The sequence below is a fragment of the Monodon monoceros genome, unplaced genomic scaffold (assembly GCF_005190385.1).
Source record: "Monodon monoceros isolate NGI ecotype Baffin Bay Population unplaced genomic scaffold, NGI_Narwhal_1 Super_Scaffold_12, whole genome shotgun sequence".
Classification (NCBI taxonomy): domain Eukaryota; kingdom Metazoa; phylum Chordata; class Mammalia; order Artiodactyla; family Monodontidae; genus Monodon; species Monodon monoceros.
In genome coordinates, this window is record NW_021703768.1 from 136,302,275 (window position 1) to 136,316,052 (window position 13,778).

The 13,778-nt window shown below is 40.9% G+C and overlaps 1 protein-coding gene across 1 annotated transcript in view; it reads right to left on the reverse strand.

The window, feature by feature from the left end:
* ATP10B (ATPase phospholipid transporting 10B (putative)) overlaps window positions 1-3,786 on the reverse strand; it is a 223,478-nt gene extending 219,692 nt beyond the window's left edge. Inside the window, exon 1 of the mRNA XM_029216255.1 lies at window positions 3,747-3,786. The gene's annotated coding sequence lies outside the window, so the exon portion shown is untranslated. The remainder of the gene's footprint in view (window positions 1-3,746) is intronic.
* Between the last annotated feature and the right edge of the window lie 9,992 nt (window positions 3,787-13,778).

Below are 13,778 nucleotides of genomic sequence, written 5' to 3' on the forward strand. Positions count from 1 at the left end.
GCTGCCATTTTGAAAAAACGAGAGAATAGAGGGCAAATTGTTTTGAAAAATAATGAAATGCTCTGAGGAGTAAATAATTGTTCTTAAATATAGAAAGTGTCCTTCAAATGATTATGAAAGTTTGTTTTTCTGCCTAACTTGATAATAGTATGAGCTATGGAAATAATGCACTTTTAATAATACTCTACTTCACATGTGCTTCATTTTGTGGGTTAAAACGCATTCATTTTGTGGGAGAAGGTATCAGGGAGAATGACTACAAAAAATTGTCTTTTAGATCTGTTATGTGCACACCAAAGTACATGAGGGTCTTGAGAAAATGTATATTATTACTCACTAGGTCTGGGGTGGAACCTGGGATTCTGCATTTCTAAGAAGTGACCAGGTGATGCTAATTCTGTTGGTCTCCAAACTTCACTGTGAGCAGCCAAAGAGCAATCTCTCTTCCTCCTTGGAGATAGTTGAAGGATTTCTAGACTTGGTTTTCCATTAAAGGAATATTATACTTGAGGAAGAATGAAGAGATAACAAGTATTGACCAGATCAGAGTTGCCCAGTAAGTTTCATCTGAGCAACTGATAGCTTCCTGGAGAACTGATTTTGATACTCTAAGCCCAGGAGCCAATGGAGTTGTCAGTTGGCGATGGGTGTAGGGTGTGTCTGTTCAGCTAGCTCTTTTTCTGGGCACCCGGACATTAAGTGACTTAGGGAACAGGAAAACCACCCTTGCTGCTCTGGGAAGGATGACAAAAATTCAAGAAACTTAGATAAAGCCTTGAATGACATGAAACATTTTTGAAAATAGAAAAAGCAAATATATATCATTTATGGAAAGAGAAAAAATCTCATCTTTCTTGTGTGTTTTGGAGCAAATCAAACTGGTACAACATTACAGAACCCGTTCATTTTGCAATGGGATAGAATTTCATATAAAGTCGCATCTCTAAGTTCATCATTTCTTTGGTTTTCATAAACTCACCGAACCACATCTTGTTTAGGAAAAGAAAGGTAAAAATAAATCAAATGCTGGTCATAAACATAGGTTGACCCCTGAGGTCATTTAGTACAAGCTGCCCCTTATACAATACTTCCTGGGGCAGAATTGTCTTTTGCCCTAAGATCCTGGAGTACCACCTGGAGTTGTATAGTGTTTCCATTGTTTTGGGATGTAGATTATAATAAACAAGTGATAGTAAGAGCTATGTGAGATGATTAAGAAGAGCATAGATTCTCTAGACACTTCACTCTTTAGGAACTTCCTTCTTTCCATCATGAAATATTTTCTATATAATTTGTTCACTCTTTCACCCCAAAATTACATCCACACAGCAATGTAAATATGTTGGGTATTTGGTATGTATTTGTAGACAACAAAAGAAAACCAGACCTGGCTCCTACCCATAGGGAGTTTACAGTCTATACAAAGGACAGACAGACCATTACTCAAGTAAACACAAAAATAAATATAATCGCCTATAATAACAGTAATTCCCTTACTGTTCTGTAATAGGGCAAGATAAAAATGTGGCGTTTAGCAAAGTTCACATTTGATGCAATTTGCCCCCATTTTCTTCTTCCTGTCATTTAACCTCTCCCTCGTGCAGGAGCCCAAAGCACAGGCATATCCAGAGCCCCCCAACGGCCCATGCTCTGCTGGCACATGGCTGTGTCGAGATTCTAGTCTTTAATGGCTCTGCCCTTACACAGCCACGGGTCTCTCACTGACCCAGTGATCACCCTTCTAGAATCTTGACCAAAGACATAACCGTAAGTGTGGAGAAAAATCTCTGTGCACATGAATATTTGGTATAGTTTAAAACAGTAAAAATATTAACTAGTAATGACAGATATCTTTTAACTGAGGATTGAGTAAATAACTTACCTTTTATTCCTGAAATGCAATATTAATCAATGGTAAAAAATGATGTGTATACACACATACATGATGCAATGGAAAGATGTCTATAATGTATTGTTGAGCTTAAAAAGCAGGTCATAGAATAGCTTGTATAAAAGTAACTCATTTATGTAACACTGTGTGTATGTGTGTTGTGTGTGTGAATGTAATACGCATCTCCATTACATATAAATACACACACACATATATATATATATATATATATATATATAATTTTTACTATAGGTCCAGGGGCACTTTTCTCTATGCGTAAACACATTGGTATCCTGTGTCTCAGTCATCACTGGTGCTAAGGGATAAACTTAAATTGAGGTGTATAAGAATAGCTTAATATTCCGTCTTGGCCAGGTAGCATATTTGTACTGCAGCTGAGAACTTCAAGGCCCAAGACAGGGACTGGTGTGGACATTTTAGGCAGATCAATAAGAGAGTTGGGGGCAAGAAAGTCTTTCTGCACCTCTTCAATCATTTCCTATAAATATTCAAATTTAAGACCACACACAGCTCACAGGTGACTCAAAACCCAATGAAGACATCTGAGGAATGTTATCTTCCTATGGCTGCACAGAGCAACTGCCTAGACATGAATGATGGTAGTCAATGCACAGAATAATGAATTTGAGAGCCAATTTAATAGGATGAACTCCTACTGGTAATTTTCAGGCATCAACTCAAATTCTTTAGCTAAAAAAATTGGGTTTTAAAGCTTTATTTTTTCTGTTGAGTTCTTTTAGGCAGGTGGAAGGTTTTATTAAGCACACAGTATCTATAGAGTTGTGCACGCCTCTGTGAGATCCCAGACAAATTAAAAAGTCAAGTTAGCAATGCATATTTAATACTGTTTTGTAGTTGTTTTTTTTTTAAGTTGGCAGCGATGTTTATTCTTTGAGGGGGAGTTTATAATTATGCAACTTGGAGAAACAGTCTGCATATCATACAATGATAATGCCTTGGGTTTTATATCCAGAGTCAAAAGTATTTCTAAATATTTCTTCAATTTTATGCACGACTTGGGGGAAGGTTTGCCAAGGCTGGGGGCCTGCTTTTTCTTCAGTGATGGAGTATATGATGCCTTGGAACTCAGGTACCTGTACCAGTTTTTATCTGAAATGTGCACAGTATCACCTTAGAGCCTTTACAATATTCATCCTTCCTTTCTCCTTTTAAACAAGACTTTAATTTTGTTCAGATATTCACTTTCCTCTATGTGACCACGTGCTTCAGAGGATGTGGATCCCATCCCTAGCCCCAAGAAGAGATTAATGATTGGTCTAAGCCAGGCATGGTGGTCACATCTTGCTTTGCCAGGGATTGATTTAAGCAAGGATAAGTGACAGAGTTCTGGCCAATGAATGTGAGTGAAAGCCTGCTGGAGGACTTCTGGAAAAGCTGATAAAAAAATAAATGAAAGAGACAGTCCACTGAAGATGTCAGAACCCAGATCATGGTGACATTTTTGAACTATTCAATTAACCAACTATGGACCTATCCTACTTTATTTTTTTCCTATCCTACTTTAGGACATCTTGTTATGATAGCTAATAATCTTTTTCCTATTACTTAAGCCATCTTGAGTCTGTGTTTCCTGTTACTTGTAGCCAAGAATATATCTTAAGTGATCTGTACCTTGAGAGTTCCTATGTTGCTCTGGGGAACATATATATAATAGAGAAAAGTTAAGCCATATACTTGGCATCTGATTTACTAATAAGGCCAGTGGATATTTGTTTAAACTGGTTGGAGGAAGGAATGGTAGTTTAATAAATCTCATCTTGGTACCAGAAAGGAGTTCATATTCTATAACAAACAAATAGGAAAAACTACTCACGATTCACACTCCTGCTTTCACTGAAACAAGTATCACCGGTCCTGATCCTCCTGTCAAAGCAAGCCTGCAAGATGCAGGAGAGAAAATCAATATAAAACATACAATCTCATTTTGGCATCATCCAGTCATCAAGTATTTTGCCCTTTTCTCTCCTACGGGATGACTCCAGCTTTAAACTTCATGGATCAGGCTGGACATTTTCCCAGGAAGTTGTTTCAGGAGGAAGAGTTTATTTCTACCAGAGAGGAATAAACTGTTATCCTCCGGGTGCACGTCCTGTTTCCATAAACTCTAGTTAAATGCCTAATTGCTCTGAGAAATGCGTATTCTCATTCCCAGTGCATTCCAGCTACCCAGTGCATTCCATCTTCTATGCCACATTCACTGGTTCAGGGGTGGGCATAGGCCCCAATTCAGGCCAATTCATGTCAGTCCTGACACTTGTGTTGAAAATGTAGGGGAAGAGAAGCTCTCTTTCTGTTGCACTCAGGATGGTGAGGATGCACACCTGAAGCTGCTGGCAGCCAACGTGGGAAATCACAGCTGCAGTTTTGAGTAAGAGGTACCAAGCCTTGATGTTACTTGGGCATTAGCATCTAGCTATGATCGAAATGCTTGAACTTTCCAGTTGCGTGAACCGATACATAATCCTTTTTTGCTTAAGCCAGTTGGGTTTTCTGTCTCTTCCAATCGAAAATCCTCACTAAAACAGAGAAGGAGGGCAGGTATCATAAATCTCACCTTACAAGGTATGAAATGGAGGCTCAGAGAAAGGTTAGGGTGGGAGGTCCAAGACCTCCGCTCAAGGGCTCCTGCCATGCTAGTCTGCCGCCTACTCATTCAGCGATTCATTGCAGCAAAGTGGAAGGGATCAACACACCCACTGCTATCTTAACTGACTTCAAATATTTCTGGTTTAGAGAAAATGAAGGAGTCTTCCACTGGATTACCAAGGGAGATTATCTACATGACTTTCGCAAAGTAAAGACTGTTACGCGTGTGCACACACACCCACACCTACACTACAAAAGGCCACAGTAGGTGCCTTAGATTTGCACAGAAGATCATCTCCCCCCAAGGATCTGCCCAGGCTGCAGGGTGGCTCTGGTGGAAGCCCTCTTTCCCCAGGTGACAGCTGCCCTGAGTCTACAGATCTTCTCTGCTGCCTGTCTCGTCGTCCTGACCCTGTCATCTCCGTGCCCTTGTGTCTGCTGGTCTGTGACTTGACTGATCACAAGCAAGCTCTCCACCCAGTTGACTCGCTTGCCCAGTGACTGGTCCACTTACAGTGAGTCACTAAACAGAGGTCACAAAGAAAGGCCACAACCCAAATCCTGCTCCTTTGTGTGTTCTAACTTTTTTTTTAAATTGAGCTACATTTAAAGATTGAAAAATTTTACATAACAACTTAGATTTTATGCTGCACTTGAAAAAAATCAAAAGGACTGTCAACACTACATGTACCCCCCACACAGTGACATGGACTGAATCCAAGTGCCTGAGTCCTTTAGACATATTTTCTTTCTTCACTGTATTATCCATCCGGCTTTTTTCTTTTTTTTCTCTTTTTTTTACTCATTTCTGCCACCTGCCTGGCCGCTATGAACTCATGCATTTTCAACCCCTGTCTTGACTTTCCTACACCTATTGGCACTAACCCAACTGAGATGCCACCTTGCCCTCCAGTGGCTGTGTCTGGAAGTAGCCTGTTTCTAGCCAGGTTCCCACCCCAGGCTCCAGTCTCTCCAGCAACAAAAGCACAGGGGCAGCAGTGTGTGGTTTTATTTTGTTTCCTTGGATTTTTATGTATCCTTGGATGTGGACCTTCCAAATCCTCTGCCAAAAATAGGAGTCATTTATTTAAGTCAGAAAAAAAGATTTATAAATACTCTTGTAAAACGAAGCTGCCCTGTGTCTTGTAGGGGACAGGGATCTAAGGGAGGCTGTGTGGTGTGATCAGCTAGGCACTTGATGAGAAGCCTGAAGATTTTGTCATTCTGTGACCTTTTATGAATGATTTCCTTCTCTCTGCCTCAGTTTCGTCATCTATCAATAAAGGAAGTTGAGCTAGATCAGGAGTTTTACGCTGGTGGCCCACAAGCCATATCAAGCCAATAGATGGTATTTTCTTCCTTTATTAATTATATGCCAACAGCTAAAAAGAAGAATATTTCAAGTAAGAATCCAGATAATGCAGATGACAGTCTTCTCAGAACTATCTAGCAATGATCAACAACGGGCCAGCATTCCTGAATGACCATGATGGTTAGATGGGGGCTCTGAGTTCACCCCAGTCCTCACCTACTTCCCAGTGGGCATATACACACACACTCTCACCCCCTGATCTGTTCGTTTATGTCCCTGTCTGCCCTCATAGGCATTTGCTCTTGCCACCTTTCATTGAGATGACCTCTAGGGACCCATCAGCCCCAATTCTGTGAGTGGAGATTAGTGATCTAAGAGTTAGAGATGACTCAGACAAAAGAAAAAATGTTCTGAGCAGACACCATGCTGCAGCATTCCAGCAAACCTTAATGGGTCACCTCCTCCCACGTGGCCCAGAGTTGAAACAGCAAGACGCCCAAGCCTTTGTCGTCCCACTACATGGTTAATCCTGAAAGGGCAACAGCCGGGTTTTGAGAGTAGCAGAAATATCCTTCCGTTGGGGTTGCTGGCTGATTCTCTAAGCAATTTGCAATTCAAGTGCCTCTTTGTTTTGTATGAAAATTTGCTGCTATTTGGAAAGTGGGGAAGAGCTAAATTGCATCCTGCTGGTTTTACTTTGACTATATCAAAAAAGAAACTGTTAATCTGGTTCCATAATTAACTTTCCTGTTCTAAAACGGCCCTGGGATAGAGTTCAGAGAGTGGCTGTCAACTCCCTGCTTCTCTTCTCAACAATGTCTTTCAACAGGACACCCTGAAAGAAGAATGAAACCAGGTGGGCATTGGTCTTGATTTTCACTTTTTCTGATTTTTCTTTCCTTTTATCCCCATCCAACCAACATTTAGTGAGCCCTTACTGTAGGTAAGGCACTGGGCTGACCCGGGTGAGTATGAAGATACATAAATTCCTGTGGAGCTGCCAGAGACTATAAGTTAATTTTCCGTCCATCCATCCATCCATCTATCCATCTATCCATCCATCTATCCATCCAAGTGTTTTAGGTTTCTATGTTATATGCCAGACATTGTGCACAACATGCTAGAGAGACAAGATAATTGATACAAGCAAAGGCATGTAGGCTGGAGGTTAAGTTTGACGATCAAGGGGAGACCACTTTGGTCTGAGCAGAGGGCTCAGACTAACATTAAGAACTAATACTCATTGACTACTGAGAACTATACTATGCAGTTTTTATCTATGACCTCAATGAGACCTCACAAAGTAGTAATTTTTTGGTTACATGTTACAGACAGGAAACAGACTCAGGTAAATTCCCAGGGAACACACTGGTGGGACAAACAGCAGAGGTGGGACCAGGATCCATGTGTGACTTCAGAGCATAAGCTTTTAAGTACGAAGCTGCACTGCCCAGTGGGAAAAGGACTAAAGAAGGACTTGGATTCCCACCAATTACTCATTCAAGGGATCAGTAATGCATTAATCCACTGATTCATGGAAATACATATCTGTTAGTACCCTGTGCAGAAGAGTACTCTGAAAGCTGGGGCTAAAGAAAGCATGACAGTCAAGGTCCTTGTCCTCCTGGAGTTTACATTCCAGTGACCTCACACTGAAGTTCTCCAAATTGCACAAACTGCACGTTCCCTAAATTGCACAAGGCAGAAAGTACAAAGATCAAGCCATAATGGTTCTTTAAGGAGAACACTACCAATCACGTGACCTTTCCCCAGCTCCACTTAGATAATTTGGATGTTACCCCATCTCCACATTTTCTTTGAGGGGCATTTGTTCCCTCTTTTCTTTTCTCTTCTCTCTATTCTCTTCTCGCCTTAGGTTTGTTACAACCATTTTCCAATCGTATCCTCAAATCTAACCTGAAAGAATCTGTAAAGAACTTGCTCTTTGCAACTCGTTGAACAGACCTAAATCCTTTCCCACAGTCACTCGGGCTCTTTCAGGTTCTGGCTTTGAGGAAAGGTAGACACAGACCTAGTTTTACTCCTGGTCCCAACCCCACACCTACCTGAGAAAACTCCCAGCATTCACCAAATTGGGCCTGTAACCTGGCCCTACAAACATAGATGTTTGTATCAAGTTAATGTATCATCCCAAAGTTTTCTTGAGATCAGGCAGAGACACTGCATTATTCCTGAGAATTAGAGGAAGCCAGGACTCCTGACTGTGTTAAGGCTATAATGGACCTCAAGCATCCAGGACAAATTGCCCCTTGGGTCATTACACCAGTAAATGAGGAGGACAGCTGAAACAAGATCTCAAATGGACAGGAGAACGAGGGTGCTGAGGTAACTTCATGTTCTCTGAATGTGGTAGATAGAATAATACCCTCCTAAAGATGTTCATGCCCTAATCCCTGGAATCTATGAATATATTACATTACATGGCAAAAGGAACTTTGCAGATGGAATTAAGGTTACAGACCTTAAGATAGAGAGACTATCCTGGACCATCTGGGTGGGCCCAATGTAACCACATGGATCTGTAAAGGTAGAAAAGGAAGGCAAAAGGGTTGACCAGAGATATGCAATGACGCAAGGAGAGGTAGATGAGATTTGAAATGTAGGGACTTGATCCACTGTTGCTGGTTTGATGATGGATGGTGGGCCATGAACCAAGGAATGTGGGCAGCCTCTAAAAGCCGGGCATAGTCCTTAGCTGAAAGCTAGCAAGGAAATGGGGGTCCTCAGTCCTACAACTACAAGAACTCAATTCAGCCAACAACCTGAATTAGAAAGGGGATGGATTTTCCCTTACAGTCTCCAGAAAGGAACACAGCTCTGCTGTCACAATGAATTTATCCTAGTGAGACCCATGTTGAACTTTTGACTTACAGAACTGCAAGATAAATAAATAAAGTTCTGTTGCTTTACATCTCTAAGTTTGAGGTAATGTGTTATGGTAGTAAAAGGAAACTAATAAGCTGACTTTTGGGTTAACCGCCCATCCGTTGTTAAGTTTAATACAGCACCAGGTGGGGTTTGAAAGCTAGTTAGGACTTGGTGTGCCTGAATGTAGCATACAACCCCAAATAACAATGGCTTAAACACCTAAAGTCTTATTTTTTGCTTTAAAGAAGTCTGGGGATAGGCAGCCCAGGGCTTCCCACTAAGGTGCTTCTATAGAGTCATCAGAAAAGTGGGCAGATTCCAACTTTCTGTTCTGCTATTACCAGGGTTGGTTCTCATTCTTCTGATGCGACCTGACTACCAGAGCTCTAGCCGTCACATCTGAATTCCAGGCAGCAGGCTGGAGGAAGTGTGAAGGAAAGCTATTTCTTTGAGAACACTTTTCAGTAGTTGCATACAATGCTCCACTCATATATCCTTGGTCAAAACTTGGTCACATGATCACATATAACTCTAAAGAAGTGTGAGGCAGACAATATGCTCAACTAAAAGTTAGAATTGTCATTAAGGAGATAGGAGAGAATGGATTTGGAGTGAGAACCAACAGTATCCATCTTCATTTTTTTTTTCTTTGGTGATTGGTGGATGGTTCTCAAAAGGCTCCAGCTACGCAAATGACTCTGGCTGGGATGCCAGCTCTTCCCTCCACACTGACTATAGGCCCTTCTTTCCCTCTTCTCAGTCCTGTTTCCTAACTTTAATTTCCAGTCTGCACTACTCTTATCCAATCTTAAAGGTCCATTTCAAATGTTACGTTCTCTAAGAATTTTTCCTAAGTTCCACTCAGATGGAAATAATCGTCACACTCCACTTAAGTGAGAGTTATTGCTATATGTGAGAGTGTCTCTTGCCTTTGGAATGCAGGCCATCGTCTTATTCACAGTTGAAAGTCTCAAACACAGCATGAACTCAATATACACACGACACAGCAGAGACTGCTAGCTTGTCCCCCCAGGATCCATAGTCCTCTTTTCCTATTAGGAATAGCCACCCTCCCTGGCCCTAAGTGTTGTCTGTGTACACTGCCGTCCAACTAGATAGCTCAGTGCTGCGTCTCCCTTGGGGTTATGTGTGACCATGTGACTACGTCAGGACCAATGGAATATGAATTGGAGTGATATTTGCAGATTCTGGGTCATCTCCATAAAGATAAATCTACTTGCCAGGACTCTTCCTCCTACCCTCTTCGTGTTGGCTGGAAAACAGTACAGCAGTTTCCTTGGAACCAGAGATGGAAGCCACATGTGGAGGATGGCAGAACCAAACGGCCAGCCTGTGACTCACAGTGACCACGTGGAGCTGCCTACCTGCCCTAGCCTGCTTGCCTACTTTTAAGCTGGGAGGGATACACAAACTCGCTCTTCTAAGCTGCTGTATTTGGTTTTCATGACAGCAGTTTATCTGTGCATTAGCTCGTTCCCATGATGAATAGAACTGGTCTCTCTCCCTATGGACAGCAGTCTGGCTTCCTTTCCACTTGTCTTGTAGCAGGAGGCTGACACTTAGCATAAAATAATGAGACCTAAAGTACTGAACGTACTTATGCCAAGCCTTAAAAGCAGCCAGGTGTACTTGATAGGAGGTGTGAGCCCGGCTCTCTCATTCTGGTTAGCTAGGAGAACTAAGTGAATAGGTTCGAGCCTAGCATTTTATTATTTCTGCTGGAGTCACTCTGGAAAATATCTTTAATCAGAAGTTTGTCCAGAGGTTCCTAAATAATGTTTTGCACTGACATTCACTGCTGATTCATTCTTCTCAAACCCATCATTTTAGAAAATTGTCTTTTGCTGCCTAAGTATTTCTTGCCATTTGAAGAAATGTACAAAGTCCCATTTTTCGCCATACCCCTTTAAGAGCCTATTTAGGCAATTCCGCTGAGCCTTCATTTTCTAGCTATTAACAACAAAATGCCTTATATTTGTATGTTGTTTAAAACTTTTTGAAACACTTTCACAATAATAATAGCATTTAATCATCAGGGAAGCCTGGTAAGTTATGTAGCCTAAGTAATAGTATTCCCACTCCCTAGATCAACAGTCCTCAACAATGGTGTGGTATAAAAGTAGTATTTAGTTATCCATTGCGAAGTTTGTTATAATGAAAATGTTTTTTTTTTTTCAAATAATAAAATGTCATTCTTTTAAAGTCATCATATAAACACAATAGACAGTGTTGAGGAGTTAATGTGTCCTAGGAACAGTCTTCAGCATGGGGAACATAGTGGTGAGCAAAACAGACAATATCCCTGTTCCTGAGAATCTGATGGGCAGTTGATGAGTCAAGACGGTGAACATCTACTGTCTCATGTATATTGCATCATCCCCCTCCTCTGGCCAACTGTTCCCCTGTTGCTCCAACCATGTGATTCTTTTTTTAAAAAATTTTTATTGGGGAACCATGTAATTTTGATGGGGTTGTTGACCATAGAAGGAGGCAACAGATCCAGGCCTGCATTTCTGATTACTGTGTTCCTTTGGCCACAGTGATTGGTTCAAGAGAAGTCACATGATCCAAACCTAAGCCAATAGAAGTCTTTTCTGGGATTTACAATTTAGGAAACAGGAAGAGAGAGAGGCTCTTCTTTGATTTGTCATTACTGGGCTGGGATGATGTAATCTTGGAGCCAACTGTGGCAGTATTTTTTGCCACATGGAGGACACCTCTTGCAACAGAGAAGTAGAACCAAGAACATTAGGTGATGGGGAGGTGGAGAGGCAGGCATTAAGGGAGAGGCAGTCACAACAATTTGGAAGGAGACTGATTCATTGGAACAGATACTAAAACAATGACTAGTAGGTGCTCATTACTTATTTTTGAAATGGCACATGGAAAAGAGAGGTGAACATTACTTTGGAGCCCCTTTGTCTGGACGTTCCTGTCACCTAGTACAGTGTGTTGAGTAGAAAGATACACAGGACATATTTCCTAAATGAATGAATAAATAAATAAATGAATGGCACTATATTGACTATGACTTTGGCTAAGAGGAAAGGTATTGAAGATTGAAAAATTTCCCACCATCTTATTTTATCATAATGTTCATCCATTGTTTCAAAGTATTGTGAATCAGAGGACTTAGAAAAAGAGCTTAGATATCAGGCAGGCCTAGCTTTGATTTCTGGCTTCAGCAGCAACCAGCTGTGTGATGTTGAAAAATAATGACTACTCCCTCATAGGGGTTTTTGATGAGGATATAATGAGGTAAGAGTAAAGCTTTAATAAGAGCAGCTGATAGGAGGGATGAATTGGGAGATTGGGACTGACATATACACACTACTATATATAAAATAGATAATAATAAGGACCTACTGTAAAGCACAGGGAACTCTACTCAGTACTCTGTAATGACCTATATAGGAAAATAATCTAAGAAAGAGTAGATATATGTATATGTATAACTGATTCACTTTGCTGTACACCTGAAACTAATACAACATTGTAAATCAACTATACTGTAATAAAAAAATTTTTTAAAAAGGATAAAAAAATAGTAATATTTTTAAAAAGAAATTACAAATAGAATACTAGATTTCTAATTAAGTTCACTCAAAAGATAAATTTTAAATGCATTATGGAATTAAACACACACACAAAAAAATTTACCAAAAAAAGAGAAGCCACTGACATATAGTCAAAAGCTCTAATGCTACCTATATTCATTAAACCAGCTTTTATTGAGTGAGTGTCTTTATATGTCAGGACTGTCTTAGTCCTGGGGATACAGGAGGATGAGACAGATGAGGACCTTATCCTCAAGGAGATTCTGTTTGAGTGGAGGGAGGTGGTAACGAAATAAAAAACATAAATGATTAAGTCATTTGAGGAAGTAGTACAGGTCATGGATAATAAAGTAGGGATAGAGATGAACACAGCCTCTTCTAGACTGGGTGGTCAGAGAAGACTTCTAAGGGAAGATGACATTTGAGCTGAGATCTGCATCCAAAAAGGAGCCAGCCGTATGAAGACAGGGTAAAGAGTGCTCCAGACAGAGGGAACAGCAAGAGCAAAGGCCCTGAGGTCAGAATGAGCCTAGTGTATTTAAGAAATTTAAAGAAGGCTGTGTGGTGGGCTATAAAGAATGATGGAGACCATGGTGGGAAGAGAGGTCAGGGAGGGGCCCTTAATTTCCCAGCCATTTAGACTAACTTGTACTATGGGGCAGGCTCTATGTTGGGAACCAGGGATACAAGCATGAAAAGGCAACAGCTCACTCAAGGAGTTCTCAATCTATCTAATCTCAACAAATATTAAGGGAGGTTTCAGATGAACTGAATTTTGTAGAGCCATCTTTTGACTATCTTATACCTGCTGGCATCTGTGTCTTTACCATTATAACTGGGTTGGAAGTAAGGGATAGTTCTGTGTCAGGCTTTCTTCATGAAGCAAGCAGGAGGCAGTTAAAGAGTAAACGTGAATTTGCCCACAGGAAAGAATTCAGTGTATTTCATGTAATTACACCTCATCAAGGACAAATCCCATCTCTGTGAACCCATGCAATGTTCTGGAGGAGAGGAAGTGATGGTTACACTCATCGGAACCCCAAGTGGCGAGTTAAAATCTATTATTGTGAAGGATTGTACTACAAGTCATGCCCAAGCACTTTCCACACTGTCCACATTTCTGATTTCTCTATGTTAAGTCATTTGTATGTACTGCTATGTTTTATTCATTAGCACTTTGAGGGTCTAGAGGGCTCGGAGCAGCAGAGGGTAATTTATTTATAAAATAGAAAAGGGAGAGTACAAAACTGATCAGAACTCAGGCTTAAATCAGGGCAAAGTGAGATATCAATCCATTTCCCGCAAGAATACCTTGTTCTTCTCTCCCTGGGTGACCTTGTCCTTTCTCATGACTTTAAATACCATCAAAAGGTTTTTTTTTTTTGTTTTTTTTTTTTTGCGGTACGTGGGCCTCTCACTGCTGTGGCCTCTCCCGTTGCGGAGCACAGGCTCCGGACGCGCAGGCTCAACGGCCATGGCT